Source organism: Hetaerina americana, unplaced genomic scaffold (genome assembly GCF_022747635.1).
Source record: "Hetaerina americana unplaced genomic scaffold, ioHetAmer1.1.p SCAF_9, whole genome shotgun sequence".
Taxonomy (NCBI): Eukaryota; Metazoa; Arthropoda; class Insecta; order Odonata; family Calopterygidae; genus Hetaerina; species Hetaerina americana.
This window is the reverse complement of record NW_027287538.1, coordinates 65,100,458-65,124,746: the sequence shown is the minus strand read 5'-3', so window position 1 is coordinate 65,124,746 and position 24,289 is coordinate 65,100,458. Positions and strand designations below refer to the sequence as shown.

General features: G+C 39.1%; 1 protein-coding gene across 10 annotated transcripts in view; it reads left to right on the top strand.

Annotated features, from left to right (window-relative positions):
• Snap25 (Synaptosomal-associated protein 25kDa) overlaps positions 1-24,289 on the top strand; it is a 513,578-nt gene that overhangs the window by 211,656 nt on the left and 277,633 nt on the right. Inside the window, exon 1 of one of the 10 annotated variants that reach the window (XM_071597945.1) lies at positions 4,323-4,583. The exons of 8 other annotated variants lie outside the window; for them this stretch is intronic. The gene's annotated coding sequence lies outside the window, so the exon portion shown is untranslated. Of the gene's footprint in view, positions 1-4,322; positions 4,584-7,691; positions 7,771-24,289 lie in introns of those variants that run through there. One more of the 10 variants, XM_071597950.1, reaches the window with a different exon arrangement.

Sequence of the window (24,289 nt, the reverse complement as noted above, 5' to 3'; positions counted from 1 at the left end):
GGATTAGAACGTGTGAATGTGGAATGCGGGAGCGAGAGGAAGATAAGAAGGGGAAATTTAGGAATGAGGATGGGACAGTGGGAGGAGCCGTAAGAGGGGTAAATAGGAATTAACTTGGAGCAACCGGTCGACCGTTATGCTTTTTCGAGATCGTGTTGGTGGTGTTCTCGAGTGAGAGAAAACGCGATGAAAATTTAATATTGGGAACGGAATTTGATGTTAAATAAATATTTTTATTGCATTTAAAATATTATATTTTATTTTTGGAACGTGGGTCCCAACATACAACCCGAGTGTCATATCATATGTCCGCGGTTTTCGCAAACCCGGGTTTGGGTTCCATCGAGCTCTCCTGACCGTCGTCGTTTTTTCCTGAGCACTGTTATTACATGTTCACCCGTATTCCAGGAAAAAAACAGGTTTCGACAGGACTAATACACGAGCACGCAGAACCCACGAAGTTGGTTATATTTTGGCTGCGCACTAAATTAATTTGAATATCGAAACTGAAGTAAGTGCCTTTTGCACATGGTATCAGTAATGACAATGTCACATAATCGACGTAAATGTACAAGTGTGTGATAGGATACACCTGAGAGTAAACGGCTCGCTTGAAAATAAGTGTTCGGAGTTCCGCTTCGTATTTCGTAGGGAGAGATACATCTCTAAAGTACCTTTCTTGAAATGCCTTTCACTTTTTCTGCCATATCAAATATTCAAATTTAGAGTAATGATCATGGGCATATGGGTTTATTGTGGCATTTTAATTTGAATGATTTTCTAATTTTTTCTATGAATTCATCTGAAATCTATAATGTAAATAGAAGTTAGTTGCAAGCATATGCAAGATATATACATATATATATATAATTATGTATATATATATATATATAATTATATATATGTATATATAATTATATATATATTTATATATATAATTATATACTACCTTGATCAAAAATTTCCCGGAATTTATTCAGAAAATTAAAAATACAAGTTTATTCATCTAAATCTATATTGTCCCCTTCAAAGTAATCCCCATCGACTGCAACACACTTATGCCAGCGCTTGATCCAATCCTCGAAACATTTTTTATATTCGGTTTTCGGTATGTCCATCAGTGCTTCCTGCGATTTTTCCATTACTTCCTCTCGGCTGCTAAAACGCGTTCCCCGTAATGGTTTTTTAACTCGATTGAACAGAAAGAAGTCACAGGGAGCCAAATCAGGTGAATTCGGTGGCTGTTGGATGGTATTTGTTGCATTTTTCGTCAAAAATTTACGAATAATGATAGCACTGTGCGACGGTGCGTTATCATGGTGCAAAATCCACGAGTTTTCTGCCCACATTTCTGGTCTCTTTCGGCGAATTGCTTCACGCAAACGTCTCATAACGCCCAAATAATACTCTTTGTTTACTGTCTGGCCTTCTGGCAAAAATTCATGATGCACTACACCGTTGTAACCCATGAAAACCGTCAGCATTGCCTTCTTTTTTGACTGAAAACGACGTGGTTTTTTTGGTCTCGGCTCATTTGGTGAACGCCATTCACTTGCCTGATGTCTGGATTGCGTGTCGTACTCATAAACCCACGTCTCGTCTCCAGTAATGATCCTTTTGATGAATGTGGGATCGGATTCAGCCTCGCAAATCATGTCTTTTGCGACGTCAACACGGTCTCTTTTTTGCATGAAATTGAGGTCTTTTGGCACCAACTTTGCTGCTACACGACGGAAACCCAAATCATTAACCACAATGTCTTGGGCGGATCCATAGGCAATGTTCAAGTCCTCCGCTATTTCTCTGATGGTTAATTTGCGGTTATTGACCAACATTTCTTTTACTTTATCAATTTTTTCACCGACTTTCGATGTCGATGGTCTGCCACTGCGTTCATCATCTTCGATTGACTCACGACCACTTCTGAACCGCTCGTGCCACTGGTAAACGACCGTTTTTTTTAGAGAATCGTTGCCGAAACACTTTTCCAACATTTCCAACGTCCGTGCGCCACTAAATCCGTTTTTTACGCAAAATTTAATACAAGTTCGTTGTTGCAAATTTAAATCCATTTCTGAAATTGTAAAAAATCGCCAACACACACAGAGATAGATGTACTCTTGGCTACGTAACTTTTGCAAATGTCAAGTTATGACACTAAGATTTAAAGGGAATATCAACAACAGATGTACCAATTTAACAAAAAAAACAGAACTCAAATCGGAACGATGGGAGCGCCACACGGTGGTTATTCCGGGAACTTTTTGATCAAGGTAGTATATGTATATATAATTATATATACATAGCAAACGTGGACAGCAACAAACAATATAAGAACAAATAAAAAGATCACTCAAACGTTTTTCTTGATCAGTTCGGCGGAATTCAGCTTCGTCTTTATCGGAAGAAATAGAATTAATGGCTCATTTTCATTCAGAAGTAATGACTCATTTTCACTCAGAAGTCATTACTTCTGTTTCTTCCGATGAAGACGGAGCTGAATTCCGTCGAAATGATCAAGAAATAACGTGTGAGTGATCTTTTAATGTGTTCTTATATTGTTTGTTGCTGTCCAAGTTTGTTATTCAACACTTCCGTGTTACTTCGACGAAATCATATATATATATATATATGTGTGTGTATATATATATACACACATATATATATGTGTATATATATATATATATATATATATATATATATATTCACAAACACACAGTATATATCACAGTTCAAAAATAAACAAGTCCAGTCTCCAAATTCCTATCTTACTTTCCTCTTTGAGTCAGCATTTACAGCTTTTTGTTGGTCAAACATGTTTTTTGCAAATTTTACAGTAATTAGCAAAGTTTCACTTCTATTGCTAATTAGGCTATGATTTATCATTTTTGATGATGTTGGGAATGGGCGCTGTGAGAACTGTGGGTACACACTGACGATGGACTGAAGAGCTACTATAAACGTTATAAATAATGAGTGAAACGCTATGGATGCACGATTATTTTGGAAAAGAATATGGAAATAAGGAAAGAAGAAATTCTTAGATATACAGGGGCAAAGAAGCGTATTCTTACATTTTTCATTTTTGAGCAATAAGAATACTAAGTAGAATGGACGAGAAAGCTGCTCTTAGTCGAATCAAAAAGTAAAAGTAACGATGATGATTTGGGGTCTAGAAGGCATGCATTAAAAATGGGTACCATTCGATGAAACCTTTATTGCTCCAATGTCATTATCATTCTCTATTGCTATAAACAGTTATATCTGATCACAGTTCGAAAGATTGCTCAAAATTTCAGCAGAGCGCTAAACCTTTTGCAAAATAATCGTCCAGTGTTGATGCTTCTGTCTTGGGAAGAACGTCATCTAAAACTGGCTTCCTTTTATCTGTAATTACGTCGTAACACAACATTTCTCTGACTTCATCAGTTCATCCCAAGAAATTTTAAAATCCGCCATCAGGTCTTGGAGGAACTTACTATGAACGCTTTTGCAGTTCTCGAGCTTTGCGCGTTGTAGTACTCGAGAGAGTGTGCTTTAGGGAGGCAAGGGGATGCTCCCATGTGAGGCCAAAGCCAAAGGGGCGTTGGGCCGGTCAACTCGGGAGCAGGTTTTAGGATCGGGAATGAACACCTCGTCCCTGGAACGTGTAAGAGAATCTAGGGACTTGGGCTAGATCGAATGCACGAGGGGATGGTTGACGAGAGAAAAGAAGGGTTAGGCTGGGTAGCAGGTATGGAGATAAAAGGATTGCGAGGGTTTGGGCGTGGAGAAGGTCCGATGGGTTGGGTACGGGGGTTCCTGCAGGGTTAGCTATCCCTTTTCTGGGACTTAGGAAAGGGTATAGCAAGGCTGTGTGAGCGGCGGGTGAAGGCCAGGCGGGAAGAGGAAGGGAAGGAAGGTCCAAGGTGGGCGGGTAGAGAGGGGTAGAGAGATAGTCGGGTTATCCGGAAGCGAGGCGGGGGAGAGTGGGGCATTACAGGGGGCGGTGGTGGGAGCGGGGGAGGGGAGTCGACACGGGGAATGGCGGCGGGGGTGGGGGGCGAGAGAGCGGGCTCCCGCGTCTGCAAGTTGGGGGCAGCAGTGGGAGAGGTCGGGGAGGAGCCCTCCCTCTCTCCCTCAACCTCCGCATAGTGCGGGTGGAAGAGAGACCGGGAGAGAGTCGCTAGAGGGGGAGTGGGAGCGAATCGCGGGGTCTGCGCGTTGGAGGCGGGCGGTGGGGGGGAAGGCGCGGAGTGCGGCTCTTGGGGAGTGGGGAGGGGCTGAAGGAGGGGTGGGAAGCGAGGGAGGGTGTTGGAGAGGTTCGGTCAGTCGGCGTTAGACCTTTCGACTGTCAGGACGTGCGCAAGTGTTATACTAAGCGTTCCGTCGCCATATTCTCTCACTCCCTCTCTTTCTCTCTCTCTCTCTCTACTCCACTCCTCCCGACCACCCTCCCTCCACCTCCTCATCCCATATATCTCTGCACAGCCATCTCTCACGCATTTTAAACTCTTCAAGTCTTGGAAGTCTCCGTGTTTGAGTACTTTGGGCCCGCTTCTCTTCCCCCGGGTTTTTTCCGTGTCCGCCGAGGACAAATAAACGTGAGTAATGATGGTATCCTTTCCCTCATCATCATCGTCCCCCGTTTCCTCTTTCCAGCCTTCTTCTTCCCCGGCGAGTATTTTTTCGTGCCTGCAGAGTTTTTTTTCGCAGTCCTTCGCCTGTGGGAGTTTGGTGTGATATGTGTGTGCTCTCGTTGGGATTATCTCGGGAGAAGAGTCGTCGGCGGATCCGTGTTTCTTGGAGGGTTCCTTATGTGTTATTGCTCTTCCGACGCGATTATCCACTCCCGCCTTGGCGTTCGTCATCTCATTTCCGATTTACTCATCGTCACTATTTTGATTTCGTGTGAATGTATTCCCTTCGATTACATTCCGATTTCCTCAGTCGTGTTCAGCAATGATGAGTCAGGATTGTCCACTCTTGTGTTACTTTTTAATTAATATTAAGTCAACTTCTGGAATGTGACACTTCGAAGTTTTTTGTTTGCCTCATTAGCTTTGACGACATACTGCTTACCAAGGAATCATAATTTTCTGAGATATTCATTAATGTTTTTAAGTGTATTTAATTCTTTGTGGCCGAATTAATGTGTAGCCCATCAATGTTTTCGACGTTTATCTAGAAAATTGAATGCTAAGCTCGAAGACAGCTTAAACCAAGGTGATAAACATGAGAAAGTACTTTATCTTTTAAATCATTTTGCAGGCCTTCAGGTGGTGATGTGATATAATTTGATACTCCCTTACTTCCATAACATTTGAAATTCCGTTGACGAGAAGCGTGCTAATATTGGTCAACAAATGGATAGTTAATACGGACGTTTTATTAGAGTACGTTAAACTCAGGATTTTTATGGGGTGGTTAAAGTAATACATTGCATGATTGAACTGAAAATTAGCGTAAAGTTTTGGTAATTTTTGTTTTAACATAATCGGATTCATCCACTCTTATCTCGTCTGAAGGGGTGAATTATGATAAATAACATTTCGCGTGTAGAAATCTACTTGGAAGTTGCCGAAATAATAATTTTTTCAAATATAAAGTGTATGAATAGAGCATAAAAAATAAAACTCTTCATCGTCCTATAACTTTTTTCTTTCATTCTGCTTAATTTTAACGATCGTAATTTTTATAGTGTCGGCCCAGCAGTAGTGAGCAAGCGGCGAACATTGCTCGAGTTCATCCTTACGCTTCGATGCCCTCATTATTGTGTCAAGTATTTTGAGGTTGAATTTCCCGAGAAAATACGAGTGCTCTTCATAGCCACACGCTATTCCCTAACACCAGTGATTTCGTGCTTCCCAAGATTAGAGTTTACTTGGGCAAATCTTTGGCTAACCATCTAATTTGAGGCCAGTTACCGTTCCATTGTGAATTTGTGAATCAATGGATGCGTACGCGTGTATCCGCTTACCTAATGTGCAGGGAAGCTTCCAGCGCTAAAGTGTTATTTTTTTTTAACTCCACGCCCATCCGTAGTGATCTATAAATAGCCCTCGGGAGAAAGTACCCCGTCACGACAGGCGCGGTGTGGTTCCAGTTGCGACTTTTCCGTCCGAGCGGGAGGGGGCGTGGCTCCTGTCTGGAACGCTGTGCGTGGGGTTATTTTGCCCTGTGCGTTCAGGCGGAAGCGATGTGGTGTATCCTCTATCTCGCATTCCGCCCTACACCATTAACTTCGACCGTTTCCCATTTCCTTCGGTTGGATCCGCGACTAAGAATTTTCCAATTCAAAATTTCCCAATAGTAGTTTTTTTCCCCGATACTCCTCGATAGCAGGGACAGTTATTGATGCCCTGGTGAACGTATTTCCTTATTTCTAGTCTGATTTCGAATATATTCGTTTCTTTGGATAACTTTCGGCAATGGCGTATTTATAGCATTTTTGATTATTGTTTGAATCTCTCTCTCTGGATTGAGATATTGAGTTATTAACTTTCTAGTGGTGTTTAATGCTTAAAGTCGAAAGCTCCAACTTGCTGCAAGTTTTATCATACATTAATAGAGTGGTAGATAAAATATTTTGTGTAATGTAGTGGTAAATATTTATTATTTTATTTCTATGACTTTTTGTAGTTATTTCATTCTCTTGAACCGATCCAAGTTTCCAATGTGCATTTCAAATATCAATTTCAATTAATTTTTTTACTATTTGCACATTTTTAGTCCATCCAGGTCGTGGAAAACTTTACTAGATTTCTCCTTGGGCTGTATTTTTGTGATTATAATAATAGTTTGTCATCATATGTCATTGGTATAATTTTGTGGTCATTGTTTATTAAAAATTGTTGTAGTCATACGGTGAAATGGTGCATATGAAATGTCTTTTTGTGTTATATCAGGGCATTAGTCATGTTTTGTGTGCAAAACATGATTGAATTCTGAATAACGTGAGTAGAGTGTTAAAGTTCACAATAATTCTATTCTAGACCTACGCAGTTTCTCATAATTTTCTTTTTTACAGGCTGAAATTATATAAATCGTCAGTAAGATAAGATTTTTAATTTTCTTCTAGTGTTTGGCAATATTAAGAAGTAATAAAATTACTTCTGAATCCATTGAATCGCTTCATTAAGTTGCCGTTCGTGTTCCGTGAAGCTCAAGTCAGTTTTCGCTTTCAGTTTCCTATTACTATCTCATTCGTTGTACTACTACGCACAATTGTTTCTCGAGAATTGTTCGGAAAGTATTTCGTGGAATCGATTGGAAAACTCGCTGGAGGGTGGGGGAGAGTAGGCGTTTTTGTATCGTATAGAAACATTATGTCTTACTTTTCAACGCTGCACGCTTAATTTGTTTCGTCCGCCGAGTTGGCTTGCTCCCGTCATGCATTTTAAAACGAAGGATTCGGCTACTTAGTTAAAATCTGAATAATGAATTAATTGCATCTCAAACAGGATGTTGCATTGATGCACGGGGGAGGCGAATGGTGCTTGGGGTGGTGGGGGAAAGGCACTGACATTTAGTTATGCGCATGGGCTTTGGAGCACTGCGCCTTGTGTTGGGGCGAGAGAGAATTGAAATTGCAATGCGCAGTGGTTATCTGAAGGGCAGCATAACCTTTGTGTCACTGAAAACCGCTGATATATATTTTGTGGAAGCATCAATAACGGACATCGTGGTATTGTTGATTAAACCCCATTAGCTGATATATATATTTAGTGGAAAGTAGTTGAAGAATTTTGGCAGCATAGTTCCTGAGATTACTCGTAAATTCCCGTAAAGGTAACAGTTTGTCTCTGTGATGTTAAATATGTAGATTTGTTTGCACTATCGTCGAAACGACGATGTGGCCTGAAGTTTTTGTACTTTTTAATGAGTATAAATTACAATCTTCCTACTAGTATTTACGTGTTATACCCCAAATCTAAGAGAGCTTTTAATTTTTGAATATGTGTTCCAATAGCCATTTTTGCTGCTCTATTCTTTTATTCTAAAATGTGCAATCCATTAGTTGTTGGATAAACGGCATGCATGTTACTAATGGAATAGTACTGTATATGGTTTTGATTTCCACGAAGTTTAAATTACCATGTTCCTTATTTTGTTATCATTAATTATTTTTATTAATCCCATAACATCCACTCTATGTTTAAGTTTAGATCTTCATCATCTATACTTAGTTCTAATCCGATTATTTCGAGTTATCGTATTGTTCGCGTTTAATACGTTTTTTTGCATTGGCTATATTTGATAGTTGAATTCAAAAATAATTTCAAAACAATTTTGTGTCTGTAGTCTGTTACTATCAATTATTATTATGAGTGCCCGGCCGCGTTCTTTTTTTCGCTATTGAGCCATTGAACATGGACGATGAGCCATAGGTTTTCTCTCTAACGTTCCCATGAGATACTTCTTTCCTGATCTCTTTTATTCTCACTACTCCGGTTCCACTCAAGCACGTAAAACCTTTCTTGAACTCTGGTAATCGAAGGGTCGTTGACCCTTTCTACTCATACATCTCCCAAGGACTGATTATTTTCCTTCCTCAACTCGAGTTATCGGCGGTTGTCTTCCGTGGTTCGTCATCATCTTAGTAATTTCTGCTGTCTGTTCTTTTAGTTGTCTCAATTTCTCTTCCTTGTTCAAGCTCTTTTTCAACGGTTTTCATCAACTCTTCTCGCCCTATTTTCCCTTTGTCCGTTCATACGGAAGTGGTTGAATGAGCCCTGTTTTCCGGTTTTGCGTTTCTTTATTTTGGAAGCATTTCCTTCTTTTCCATTTCCTAAGTTCCCCGAGTTTTCTCTCCAGTGCAGTGTCTTTTGAAGCATTCTCAACATGCTGTTAGGCTGCGCTACCATCATCGTTTATTCATGGTCTTGATTCAAGAGTTTTTTATAATATTAAATAACTTTTTTCAAGTTTACACTGATAATAATAACTCAACCGGGAATTCACACAATATCTATGTATAGGATGTATGGATTAATCCACGGAACGTTAGTGAAACTTTCAAATACCCTGAAATGTGATAAGACACTTACTTAGTAAGTAGGACCAAGTTTCATGATGTGCCCCCTCTGCTTAGAAAGGGAATTGATAATGTATGAGCTATACTCAAAATACACTCTGTGTAGGTCTTTATTATATGATTTGAGCATTGAAAATATTGACCTGCGGGAACACTTATAAAATTTGAAGTTAAGATTATTCGGAAATAGTGGCAGGACAAAACGTTTTCTTTGATGTAGAAATACTTATCTGTCTGTCATGTATTAAATTTTTATCATATAACTATTACAATTGGCGGCTTAGTAGTCTGGGTAGTTCAGTCTGTTGTTGACAGAGACAGTTATTTGATCAAGCATTTTTCATGTTTTCGGGATACCGCAGAAGGCATTGGGCCAATAACTGTGAATTTCATCCCCCTAATATATTCCATAGTTAGTTAGTACCAGATTAAGGCTATTTACACCCAGTAAGTCAATCGAGGGGTAAAACTCAAGGATACTTCGAGCGCAAATCCATTTTTGAATTAGTTGTCTCTGTTTTTATTGTGGTCCCAACTGCAGAAAGTTTAAATTTCTATGACCTTTCACTGATCTTCGAAATGATATCATATCAGAACAGGTATTGCGAGGCGATCCTATATTACTCGTATTATTATAAGAATATGTTGTATCTCGATCCCTACTTGAGGTGCTTTGTGGAGGGCACTTTGAGTGAGTACGCCGTCCCTCGGATGGGACGTTAAGCCGCGGACCCCTTGGCGCCTTTCGTAAAGAGTAGGCTAATGCCGACGCCGGGTTTCTCTCCACCCTTCATCCTTTCCTGTCCTTCCCCTATGGCGCAAATGACCTTAGCTGTCGGTCGCCTCCCCTCAAAACTACTACTCCAAGAATATGTTTCAATGCCTCGAACGTTCGGAGAAGATTTTTTGTTTCGACACCATGCATTCAGCTGAATAAATAAGATAAGAGAGTGAAATAAGAGCCCATTTAGCCATGTCTATCGCCTCAGTAGATCAGCACGGCGCCTTTTTAGAGGCTTTATCTGTGATTATATCGTCGACTTTTTGCCTTGGTATTTAGAATGCGTTCCGTGTAATTCAATAATAGTTTTGACTGTGGTAAAATCTTGATTGAAAAATATGTTAAATCAAAGATTAAATTAATCAGATCCGCACACTTGCGAGGTAAAATAATACAGCTAAGCAATCCTGCACTCAAAGAAAAATATACTCAAATACGCTACGTAGTTTGTTATTTTACCCTCAAAAGACTGTAAATGCGCTTTTCGTTGGAGATTTGAAAATAATGTAAGTACATTATTGATTACTTAGCTCGAAATTACTCAGATAAGAATACTCACGCGATCATTTTCCAACGTTTAACATTGCTCGTATTTGTGTTTCGGAATCTACTTATACATTATACTCTATTTTTGTTGTTTAAACGTTCGTTTCATAGGTTGACAAAGTCACTTATTTTACTTTGATTTCAGGAACTAAATGTACGTACGTAATTTTTTTGATACCTCACTTTATTTTCATTTCCGTTCACATTTGTCACTTTGGAGAGACAATTCCATGAGGAACACCACATTTGGTAGCTTGTTAAATAATCTCAACATATAAAGATTTATTAAGACCGTGGTCTATACGATACTTCGTCATTATTATGTGAATGAATAATGGGGAAAGTGCCAGCCCATGTGTCCATTAAAATTTGTAATTTATCCATTATTCACCTGAAGATGACGAATTAACGTCGAAACCATTGTAATAAATCTTTGTGAATTGTGGAATAGTGTGATTATTTAACAATCCATAATGCTCGCCTTTCCATCATATCACGCCTGACTCCATGCAGTTGATCTTATGGTATTTTCTCGCTCAAACGAATGCGCGATGTGAATATTAGGTATTTTCTTGGTACTCAATATATTACACCCTCAATAAATAAGGGTCATCATCATTTTGGCTACAAAACATTTTTCAGCAAACGTAATCCCTCAAGGCCGAAAATGCAGGTGGTGGGGTGACCGATTGGAAAAATTTCATCAAGAATTGAAAAATGTAAAATACTTTGTCATTGATGTTGTAGAATGTGATTATGGAAATTTGTCAGGGGGAACTTAATTGACTACTGCAGAAACAAATTTCGAGTAATATACGGAAGCCATGCATAAATGTAGCGTAATAAACAATATTGAGAGCTGTGGACATCAGTGTAATAATTGTAACATCTAGCGTGTTTGATTACCTATTAATTGGCAGTGGTTGACCGCGAGAGTCGAGGAAGTTGTTCAAGAAAACAAACAGCTCGTGAATCATCTTTAAATTTCTATTGGTAGTAATTTATTGATATATATTTAATTTGATGTGTAATGGTATTTAACATTATCATTATCCTGAACCTTTTTCTATCTCAGAGTCTATTATCCAATTTTAAAATTAGCTATTTTGTAATTAACAGTGGCCTATTTATAAAGAAGTAGTGTGATATTTCCTTCTCCTGGTGGATATAATCACACTTGGCTTCATATTGTTTTATTTTATTAGTGTGAGGTTATAAGGTCATAATAGTCAGTGAAACGCTTACGCAAACTCGCTAAACGTCAAGTAAATACTGATAAGCTTTATCGTGACCTTTCCTTCTTCCGTTATCCAGTCGTATGATATTTCATTTCAAGAATAACCATGATATTGAGTTGTATAAACACAGTAATTGTGAGATACAATAGGAAAAAAATGCATCAGCGCCAGGTAAAATAGGCACAATGATGTGCGCCAGATTAATATAAGATTCTTAATATTTTATTTTCTTGTTTTAAGTGGATCATAATTTTACCTCTTTTTATATTTTTGAAGATATGATATGTACTTGCCGTGTACAATCCGAGAAAATACATACAATTCGGAAAATTATTGCCGAGAAATGTCAAAGAAATGTCAAATACTGCGCATCGATTTCTGAAACGATATACACATAACGGCCAGTGCCCGAAAATCGTAATCAAGTCCTCAGCGTTCGTATGAATTGGTGGAAAAATGATGTGTATTCTTCGAATTAATGTATCTTTTCTTTTATACGAACTTCATAACCTCAATCTGATTTTCTTGGTTGATCGCTTCTAAACTGCAATCGTAATCCATAATCTCTTAATTTCATTTGCGTGTTATGTAAAGTTAGCCTGTGCTAAAACAACTGACCAGGAAGGGAGGTCAAGATTCGGTTCAAGATTTTTTATCACCTAAAATGTAAGCATAAGGGAATGAATAAACTCTATGGTTTCAGTTTTAGCTTCGTGGGGGTTTTATATATCCATAATATTAGAGGGATCAACGTACTCTTCCACAGAATTAACTACTTAATGATTATGCCGTAGCACGGTGAGACGCGTTGTATCAAATACTTACATTCCGTGGAAATGCGGGATGTTATTTCTATTAAAAGACTATGGCAAAGAAATCATTCTCATTCCTTGGTATTCCATGCAACCTTTATGATTGTTGTAATGCACCATTATTGCATGTTTTTATTTTTCATTAATTGTATCGTTTGAACGTGCCTGCATTCGCTATTATTAATCGTTTTCTTTTCCTTTAGCAGTTGCGTTATTAAAAAAAATAAGTTTGGCAAAACACTGAACTGCGGTTTATATATGTAATATAAACTGCAGTTTGAGCCGCTATCCTTTTCCTAAATTAAAATATTTCCGTTTTGGAGCGTCGGTCTGGAATTTTAAGAATGCTTCATCTTTATGATTATTCGGGGTTTCTTCCGGGAAAGATAAAACATTAAGGGAGAGAAATAGGAAATTAAAAAAATGGACGTTAATTTTATGTAATAGAGGTAAAAATAATACTAGAAAGATTAGCTCGAAAATATGAGTGACAAAAGCATCAAAGATAGTCGTTGATGGTTTGATTTCCATTAGGGTGTGTACGACTTGGATTAATTAAGCCAAATAGACTGTGTTTAAGGTGCAGTAATGACGTATTTTCAATGCGGAGATTATTATAAAAGTTTCATTTTTGGATAATTTTATATCTTATTACTTCGAATTGGGTTATTTTCCTGGTATTTCCATATCCCAAGCAGAAACAGTGAACCACTGCGTAGTTAATTTCAGTTATATCCATAGAACTGAGTTGAAATTTCTCACCTCGTTTAGTACTTTATTTCTCACAAACCCAAAAAATAGTGGATTGTCTCAGCTCCCACAAAGAATCAGCTCAGTTGAAGCACACAGAATTCAAATTATATTGAAATGTAATGAAATAATTGACTTTGTAATTCCACACACTTTATTTTAAAAACACGACCCAGGTTTCGACGTAGAACGTCAGATCAGGTGACCTGATGATGACGTTCAACGTCGAAACCTGGGTCGTGTTTTTAAAATAAAGTCGGTGGAATTGCAGTCAATTATTTCATTACATTTCAATATTATATGCAAATTCCATAAAGTTACGCCTGAGACAACAAAAAAAATTCAAATTATAGTTTTTTCGTATGTACTATTTTTCTCGGCCCCCTACTGCCTTCAATCTCGTCATCAATTGACTCTAGAATTCTCTTTTATTTTATCAAAGAAAAGTGTGGTTTAAGGATTGTTTAACTTGCTTGATCGATTGGGCAGTTCTCCTTCCATTTGAATTTTAGGCCTTCATTAAATCGAATTGCTTTTCTATTGATTTTGATTAAAAATGTGCGTTTTCCGTTGGGAGCGTGACACCTGGGTCTGAACCAGTTGCCTTTATGGGTAATAATGGACAGTTATGGAGATCAATGACTTACTTATTAATGAGATGATTGATGTCCAGCGAGAACCTTCACGCATGCAAAAAAATTCAGCATGTTTGGCAATTCTGGCAGATTACTCTGTTTTCACTATTGCGGATTTGGTTGAAGTTACAAATGATAAAAGATTTCTTCGAAAGCAACTTTCGACTGTTCACTTACACTATTAGTTTTAATTCATTAATTGCTTAGGAAGAATGCCTGTCAAGAAGTGCCCAATGTCATACAATTTTTTGAATCGTAACTTAAATGGTGAAAATACCTTTCGGTTTGCTCCTTATATGCCTCAAATAATACGAATAACATTCAAGGATTTGGAAATTAGCAATGTTCGATTAATATCTTGTACACGGTGATAGTTCAAGCCTTGCGACAATGAGGTCTTACACACAATTATTTTACAGTTTGTTCTAGGCTAGGTTTTCGTTCAATCATCCTCTATGATGCATCCATTTTTTCGATGGCTTGATGACATTTTTTTTTTAAGGTAATCTACCGGTTAAGGTAGGTTTTTGGATGGACACAACTACCAAACAAATATTTTATTACTCCTAACAAAACACAAAATCCATCATCCTACTCTATATCAGGTCCCTCTTCATCTCTGAGTACTTTCTTCCTCCCTTCATCCCGTCCAACATCCCTATCCTGTTCCTTCCCTTTCCTCTTTTGCCCAACATTCTACCCTCTATCACAGTCTTCAACATCCCACTGCCGGTCAATACCCCCTTCATCCACTTTTCCTGCCTCCACAGGATTTCTCCCAGCAAACCCCTCTCTTCTCCCACCATACCAAGTACTTCCTCATTTGTTTTCTTCTCTGTCCATTTCACCTTCTCCATTCTTCTCCACTCCCACATTTCAAAAGCCTCCAGTCTACGTCTATCCTCCTGCTTCAATGACCACGTTTCCGCACCGTACATAGCTACGCTCCATATCAAAGTTTTTACGAGTCTTTTCTTAACATCCTTACTCAAAGTCCCCGTCATCAACTCCCTCCTCCTTGTGAAAGCCTCTTTGCCTAGCGCAATTCTTCTCCTTACGTCCCTACTACTTTGACCGTGTTGGTCCAAAACACTACCGAGATACGTAAACTGCTCTACCTGCTCTAGTTTTTGCCCTCCTATTTTAATGTTAAGCTTGGCCTTTTTCTTTCTAGAAAATCGCATTGATGACATATAGATGTAAAAAGCAATAGCGATATGTATGTTATTCATTCTGGTCTCTGTTGTGGGATGCGTAATATTTTGCCAGAATTTTGCATTATACTTATCTCAAAATGATTCAAAAATAATTTTTTTCCCGAAATAATCACTTCAATATCAAAGCACTTCGATGTAGATCTCAGAAGGATAATTCTAGAAGAATATTTTCGTAGTCGTAATGCTAGGTTTTGATTTTCGCTTAGAAATGCAATTTTTGTTGAAAAAGAAAACAGATTGCTTCGAAAGAAACATTTCGCCAATACTGAGTGATCACGGCCTTCGTTTTAAGATATTGTGTTCTTGTATCGCAGGGAATTTTCCTGGAACTTACCGAAGGAAGTAATAACTTTGTCATTTTTAGCTGCGAATTTTGTTGGCGTCTTATTTTGTAGGTTATTTATTGCTGAATGAAGCATATAATTTAGGCAATTCATTGCCCTTTCACCCTTGTGGTAACTTTTTTAAAACTAATACTAAGTAACACTTATTGCAAATAATCCTATCTTATGAACTTATCGTTTTATCTTTTCTTAAATGAAAAATAATAGTATTTTCCCTAATGCTCTCTATGTAGTTTCAATGCCAAGAAAAAATTGATTTACTATTGGCGAAATACCTTCGTAATTCCCGCCAGAAATGTTTATATTTTATCGATGATATGCGGGAATAAACGAATATCTGTTCTTTTATTTCCTCTTGTTAGTATGGAGTCTTTTCTTCATTACAGCTTTCCATTATGGTCATCGTTATAAATAACGGTTGTCTTAAAAAGTGGCAGGTGAAAATGCTAGCCTACGTCCTCACATTTCTGTCAACCTCTGCTTCTTGTTTTGCTCTCTCTCTCTCTCCTTCAAAGTAACGTATTCATTCCAGTGAGTCAATTTTTTTCGTCTAATTGATTGTTTTAACCGCGGTATGAATACCAAATATTGCCTCTTGTGTCGCGGAGATGAGCAGTTTTTGGCGAAAGAATCCTAATCCCATACACACACTCGGGCAGGCATAATCTGGAAATCGGTCTTAATCTTGTTCCGAGTACTTTTTGACATTAATGCTGTTTGAAATCTAAGTATTTTTCTTTTAATGAATTCAATACTTTCCCCATACCTTTGTATACAGAACGTGGTAACATTTGGAGCAGTGTACATCATAAATTTGACCTCCAAGGGATAGTTAATAATTTCATATTTGGAATTTCTTACGCAAGTAATTTATTATGTGATTTTTTTTAAATGCGTTTGAAATATTTATGTACCATTCTTCACTTTTACTCTTGTTTAACCAGAGTAAAATTGAAATAGCCAGATAACTTAGGCTTTTGGATAGTATTTATGACAAATAGATCTCTCGATCCTTTCGAAATCATACTTTTCTTGAGTTAGTGGTTGAGTCCTTAAATTATTTGCTTAATAGCGTATAATATACGCACGTAATGTAGTATCTTGCTCTCGGACCCGATAGTTTCCCTTTTCAAAAGCCTCTCTTTTGGACAAAAGAACTTGCGTTGGATCGGTGAGTTAAAGCAGTCCGGATTCTAATAAATAACCACTGAGTAATGGGCGCCGCAAGCAGTTCGTAACGGCAAGCTTATAGGCGTGCGGAGTCTGGAAATCGCTTCCAGTCCGCTGCTCTTTGGAGAGGCCTTCCTACCGATCCTCTTCGGTTAAATTGCTAAGTCGGCGTCGGGGACTTTTTAAGTTCGTTTTCGGTCGTCCGACGTAGGAGTTTTCGTGAGCTTTTGATTTTCTGCGGGCCACTAAAGATATGGGAAGGGGAGTAGGAGGATCAGCGAGGAGGGATCGTGGTTGCCTGGTGGCCGGCACGTCGGAATCAAAAGAAGAGAGGGGCTTTTTTGAACGGCGGAAGGTTAGAGAGTGGATGGGGGCCCACTGAAGGTCCTGCAAGAGCGGGGGATTTTAATTAGACCCGTTTCGGACATCCGTCTCGTCGTCGTCCCTTTGTCTTCACAGCGGCCTACCCTCTCATCCAGCAACAACGAGTTCTTTCGCCTTTCTCTCCTCCACTCTCGTTTTTTTACACATATTCTCCCTCTCTTAAAATACTCCCCTCCTGTCCAACTTCTCCACCAACGTTGCCAACGTTATGACTAGCTTCCTGACTAACCCCATGTTAACGACTCCATGCTATTTTACGATTCCCAAGGACGTTTACAGTCCCCGCTATCCATCTCTCTCTATTTCCATGACCGTCCCAAGTGTTAATGACCGTAATCTTTTGAGCTGCACAGCGGTTTTGGCTAATGTCATGATACCATTATTGCATGTGCGAGCATATAAGGGGTTATATATGTTCTTCTCCGCGTGTTGTTGTTCTGTTTTGGTTTTGACCTGGGAAATGGGCCATCGAACCCTCATGGATAGGTTTATGTATTCATTTTTGTCGTTTTATTTAGCGAAATGGAAATCGATAAATCGATTATTTTACTCGAGCGTATTTCTTGCTGTGCGATGCTATTTTAATGCGAAATACAAGTGCCTTGTATGGATTAATCCATATATTTTGTGATAGTTTTCATTCCCTAATCGTGTGAAGTGGATAATTGGATGTTCAAGTAAATTGGTAATCGAAGCATTTGTGCCTCACGCAGACTGCCGTCAGTAATAATTCTGGGCACAGAACCCAGAATTCTGGGATCGGCAAGGAAAATATTTTGAACTCGAAAAATATGTGAATTACTAAAGCTCTAGCGGAAAATTTTTGACAGAATGATGGGTAGCTCAGGAGTGAATTTTTACTTTCTACGACAACTATTCTGGCTCTAGAGATTTTATTCTAGGTAATGCTGAGTTTTGCACAGCTTTCATTTATCCTACAACATGATGAGTTTTTCTTAATATCCACAAGGACATTTTTGTGATCGATTGGACATGAGTAAATTAAAACATGATAAAAAAATAAGTAAAAAAAATACCTTTTTAATAGTATGCACTATGTAGGTTAATTTGATGGCCAAGTTTAATAATTTATACAACCCTAGGCTATTACTTCATATTTTAATTATTTTCTTCGTATTTGTTCTTTCGTTAAATATTTATTTAGAACAATTGGAAGTTTTGTTGAACATAACATCTTTCGAAAAACTAACTTTCGTTTTTGAGGGAAAGGTCTGAAGTTCCGTGACAATTTTGCGTTCATCAATGTTTTCACTTTCCAACCAAATATAAACTTCCCGCACGGAATTGTTTGTCAATTAGGAATACCATTAGCCTTGATTTTGTTTAGAATCAATTCAACCTATCTCACGACGGCTTCTTTCGCTATTTAAATTGCTATGCTTGCAACTTTATAAATATTTCGATTAAAATAAAACCTTTATGATAATGAGGTTTATAACTTGGGCTGTATTTACTCAAGGCGATTGTGATTATTTGCAAAAAAAATATTTTCTTTTAGAATTAACGGAACTTATAAATTTACATTATAGTCTTCCTTACTCCTAACAATTTCATTTTATCGCGCTGCTTCATCTACATGTGTGTCATAATTTGTTTATGTGCATCTCTACAATATTCGTCTCCGGTTCTTCCCGTTCATTTTTCTCTTCATAGAGTTGTCTTTAAAAGACCTTCGGGTCTTAAAATGTATTCCATCTCCTCTTCTTTTCCGTGCTTTCTATTGTCATCTATCATTCCCCAGTCTTCTTAGAAATTTGTTGTGTTAGTCATTCGAGCCATCGATTTTTTTCCTCGGAGTTATTCTGCGTAACCACATTTCCAGAACGTGGTGCATCTCCCATTAAGTTAGACACTTAACTTAGTTTCGCTTAGCGCACGATTAACCAATATCTGTGCTTCCTTGGTTTTTTTTCTCGAGTTTTTTTTCAATTAACTTCGCCGGCTAATGGCGATGTAACTTTCCGGCGCATTTACCGCCCTCTTTGGTTAAACCTACGGGGATATCTGAGCATGCCAGCCCTTCCATTATGATTGCAAAATTCGTTTCCGCATATAAACTCCTCGCTCGTGGCGCCAATTTTCACGATCAATGGAACGAGTCCACCGATGGGAACTTGTTCGTTTTCATTGGATGTGAGCCAGCCCATTCTCTACCCCCTAGCCACCACCCTTCTCCGCTCGGTCTCCTACTGCATGGCCACCAATCAAGGGAAAGGGAATTAAGCCCGGGAACAAAATTGTCTTGGCTAAACACCATTTATCGTCACAGGTATGTCGGCAAATATCAAAAAGGGAATATCTCAAATTTTAGCTTTCCAGTTCGGAGAGTTTTTCTTTTTTTATTGGCGTGTTTCCCCCGTGGTGCCAGCCCGCGGCTGCTGTGCCTACGGAATTAGAATCCTGTATAATTTCATGGGAGTAACGATTTGAAGGGTTGTTGTTTGTATTTTTTATACGGCCATCGAAAGATCTTGTTCCTTTTGTATTCTGGAAATTGTACCGTTGACTACATTTTTGGGATTTGATTGAGAAACTGAGGAGATAATGAAAAGTCCCCCAAACACTGTCAACCTCTGATCGATATCGCCCGTTTTTAGCCAAGCATTTGGTTGTGGAATGCGTATGGGTTTCCGCATTGGAATATTGATTCCGAAGTTCCGAATCAATATTCCAATTTGGGTATCAAACGGTGGTAACACGTGCCGGCCCTGTGTCCCACTGATGAAACGGTGCTTGAGGTTAGAGAACTTCCGTCTTAAAATTGTACTTGTTTGCCGGCGTGTTTTTTCGAAGAGTTACCGTTACCTTCGTCGAGGAAGTTTACTTTCTTCGGTATCGTGTCACTTTCTACCGTTCATAATTGAGCGATGCCCTTTCTTTTGAGGTGAAATATACGGTGAAACTGGAGTTTTTACGTGATGTCTTCCTTACGTTCTTAGAATCAGGCGCTGTTATGCATGGGATTATGACGACTTTTTTTGACGAGTTGAAGGAAAATTGATGGTACCCACTTTGTTTTTCTCGTCATCTCCCACAATTTTGAATTAACGGCTCAATGACCAGCGAGGGAGTGCACAAGTACCATAGATAACCCTAACGTGAGTCGCCTACGAAAATTCCTGGTGGAGGTATACTTATAATTTTTCTATTTTATCAGATGATTTACGATTTTTGATATTTCATGGAGTGTTGTACTTGAAATTTTAATGAACAACCGTCAATGCAATTATATAATGTGTAAAGCAAAGTTCACATACTTCCGCTCCATAGGCATGGTAGGGTCGTGGGTAGAAAGTTCGGTCACTGACTGGAAAGCTTGGGGGTCATATTTGAGTTAATTCCTTTGGACACGCCAGTTCAAACCCATGCGGTGCAATTTTCTGAGTGCTTCTGGAAATTTGTGAGAAACCGCAGATGGCCAAGGGAAACGATTACGCCCCTCTATCCCGAATTTTTATATTTCACTTGCCTTAGACAGCTTGGTTGGAGATGAGATGTGTCTTCACAAGTCAAAATTAAACTTCAGTTGGATTTCGTTTTTTACTGGCTCTCGGATAGCTAAATCAATATATTTAAACGTCAATATTCTGTGCTGTTACCTGATGATGGATGCGGTTACGGTCGTAGGAAGATACAGCGCCACCTAGAGACTGGCGCAGGGTCGGGAAGGATTTCTATGCAACGATTTTCACAAAGGCTTTAGACTTCAGTTGATAGATTGATTTTTCACTCTTCGATGATATTTTACTCGAAATGGTGTTGTATTTTATGAATTTAAGTTAAAGTTTGTCGGTATCACTTGAAAAAATACACTTAAGTACTGTCCGTCATGTACCAGAATCATGGTTTGGGTCGTTCATGTTCCCAGGAAAATATCGTGGGTTTCTCTCATTTAAATTCTATAGGCTGCATGTATGTAATATAACCGATTTGGTACAATTACGAGGGTCATCCGGAAAGTAGTACCCGTTCGTGCCGCATGAAGTGCTGACGACGCGAGTAGCCGCTGGACGAGGTCAGATAGCTTCAGTGGCTTGTCTGCCTTCTCTGAGCCAAGTTGCGTGACGCTAGCATTGCCTGTGTTGTTTCTGTGATTGTTTACAATGTTTAAAAAAATTGAGAACGCCGCCAGTTGTGAAGTGAGGGCAGTGATTAAATTCCTCAATGCAAGAAACGTTCGCCCATGTGATATTCATCGCCAATTAAAGGAGGTGTATGGAGACAATGTAATGGACGAGTCGTCTGTTCGGCGGTGGTGTCGCAACTTCAACATGGGGAGGGGGAACACACACGACGATGAGCGTTCGGAGAGACCGTCTGTCATTACAGACCAACTGGTGAGCTCAGTTGACGAATTCGTGAGGAACGATCGGCGCGTCACAATTGATGACATCTGTGAGCATTTTCCCAATGTTTCTCGAACAATTGTTCATGAAATTGTTAAACACCATCTGCATTATGCAAAAATTTGTGCAAGATGGGTCCCTCGCGTATCTCAATGAGCTGGCGGCGAAGGACTATGCAGCAGGAATACAGAAACTTGTCACACGTTATGACAAATGCCTTAATTTGCTTGGAGATTATGTTGAGAAGTAGTTTAAAGTATCCTCTTTCAAATAAAATTTTTTATGTTTGTTAATATTTACTTTTGTGTCTTTATTTCACGAACGGGTACTACTTTCCGGATGACCCTCGTACATGATTGTTATGAATATTTAGTGCTTATAATCAATGCTGTTGATGGGAAAAAGATGCAACTAAACTTTTTTTTACGATTGTTAGTTCAATGATGCATGCTATTCGCTTGGAATCAATTACAATCTACGTGTAAATCCATCAATGTAAAAGTCTCGCAGCTGATTTTTTAAAATGGGGCATGCGATGGTCGGTTCGAAGTTGGTGAATGAGCTTAATACGATTAATCCACCTCGCATGCCGTGGAGCGCTGAAAATTGTTTTATTTGGGCATATCGTGCATTCGCGCGTAAAGGCAGGCAATTCCGTGTGCGTTTTCCGCCGGCTCGTCTCTCAAGCCCAGGTGGGGTTCCGTTTGCTGGTAATGCACATTCTTTCTTCTTCAAAGAATTTGCGCATCGCCAGGGGGTATTGGGCGGATGAGAGCTCGCCGACTGGATGTTTGGGCCTCCTCCTTCGCCTGCCTTACTCCCTCCCGTCAAAAGGCCGAATGAACGGGTTTTGGTGCTCGAGTGGGGGGCGGGAGACTGGCCACCGGCGTAGACCGCGGCTGGATGCTGACGTTTCTCTCTCTCTCTCCCCCTCCCCACCATTTCGGTTGCCCGATGAGCGAATTGGAGTGGAAATTCTACGTACACGTTCATGCTCGGCGTTCTAGGTGGTACTCCACGGTCGAAAACGGAACTTTGAAAGTACGAAGGTGACTGTGACTTCAAAAGTTAAACAAAACGTAAATTTTATCTGCACGCTGTTAGGAAGTAAGGGGAGGAGGAGATTTGGCGAACTCCGTTGGCCAAGGATATTCACCATGTCTTTTTAAGTCGTAGCAGGTGATAGGGAAACATTTCCTACTTGCAATGAGGCTGTTGTCTTGTGTTTTAATAGTTATCTCATTTATTAATTTTCTTTGTCGTAATTATTTGAGCTAAATTTCAGCAATTTGGAGTATCAAAAGCATTAAATTCAGAGTGGAACAGGTAATATTAAGGATAAAAAATATTGCAAAGTATTCAAATGACTCCTGTGTAATACCACAGGTAACTCTTGGTAATATCAGGGAATATCCTAGTGGTCGTGATCATATGCTAACTTTCTGTTAAACATGTAAATCACATCATCAAGTGTAAAAGAAAGTATTGTGGATTGGTGGATATTGTCACAGCTATTTTGTAGTACTCGTATTGCCTCGTCGTTAGCGTAAATGTCGATCTAGTCCTCTTAAAAGTTCCCAGGAAACAATAGATTTAATATTCAGGGAAAAAATTCGTATTGATAAGTAAAAGAATTGGTGAATAGCCTCGATATGACCAATGCGGCAGTTGTAAATTCAGTGCAATGGCTATGTGTAAGTACCCCCCTCCATTAGGAAGATTGTCGTGATGATGGCCCGACACAAACGTTGTTGAATGCTGTGTAGGGTATGGGAAAGAGACTGCCATTTTGGCGACTCTTGCGCATAATTTTTTAAAATTGTATGCCCAGAGAAGGTGGTGAAAATTGCGCAGTCCCACACATTGTATTAACAACCGATCGATATATGAGTCTTAAATTCGTCATTTTCAAGGTAAAAATACCTTGTGCCAACGTAGCAATCCCATATGAATAAAACGAAGACATTGGAATGGTTGTTTATAATTTTTTTGCCTGTCCTAAGTTTTTAAATGCCACATCTATTATCATTGGCATCCACAAGTAACGCCTGGGTCATTCAATTATACATTTATAAATGTAGTTCGACCTCCGGTAGGCTAGACTTTTCAAGTGAGGGAAATTAGCGGCGAGGAATTATTGCATTTAAGCAGAATGATAAGCCATTCACCAATCCTTCTTTATTATTATTAATATATTCAACCCGTAGTGTCTGTACATTCAATTCGTGAGTTTCCGTGGAGGAATTACGAAGAGTTATCTCACACGCGTCGTGGCACCTATTCACCAAGTAAAGCCTTGCTAAAACTAACTTTCGAATATTTTAGTTTACATCAAAGCTCAGTATTTTTATCCCTGTAATGAAGAACTTTTGAACAGCGATTTTCAAAAAGATCTGAATTTAGATTCCTAAAACCCGAAAGAGCATTTTAATTTTTTTCCATATTTTAAATTTCGTCTCATGCTATCTTGATTTTGATTAGTGAAAACTGATTTTACAGAGGCGCAATGCGATGCATCATCAAATCACTTTGTAAAGCAATCCTCGAATGTCTTGAATTGGACAAAAGATATGCACCCTTGTGCCAGTGCATTGTGTACTAATGGGCCAAGTGAGTCTGTTGAGAGCCTCTTTTACTCGAAAATTTCTCCCTTTTCTTTATTTAGGCGTTCGAAACTGAAAGACACGTTTTAATTATTGTCCTGCTTCAGTCGTCCCCTTGTGTACCCCCCCCCGTTTCACCATCTAATGATGGGGGCACTCGAGCGAACCTTGGGACTGCTGCTTTAGAAGCGGAAAGGAGTGAAAAACAAATTCCTCCGACTGCGACTTGAACTTACCCTTTTCTTCTCCCTTTCTTTTTTTTCTCTCCCGCCGCCTTCCACCCTTACCTCGTCAAAATTGCCACCCCTTAATCTTCTGGAATCCGCCCCTCAGCGCTTGTGGAGTGTATCCGTCGCTTAGTCGCGTCAAAGGCGCGATTTTATTGCACCTGGGTAAAATGCGAAAGTATCAGTTTTCCTCTGAGAA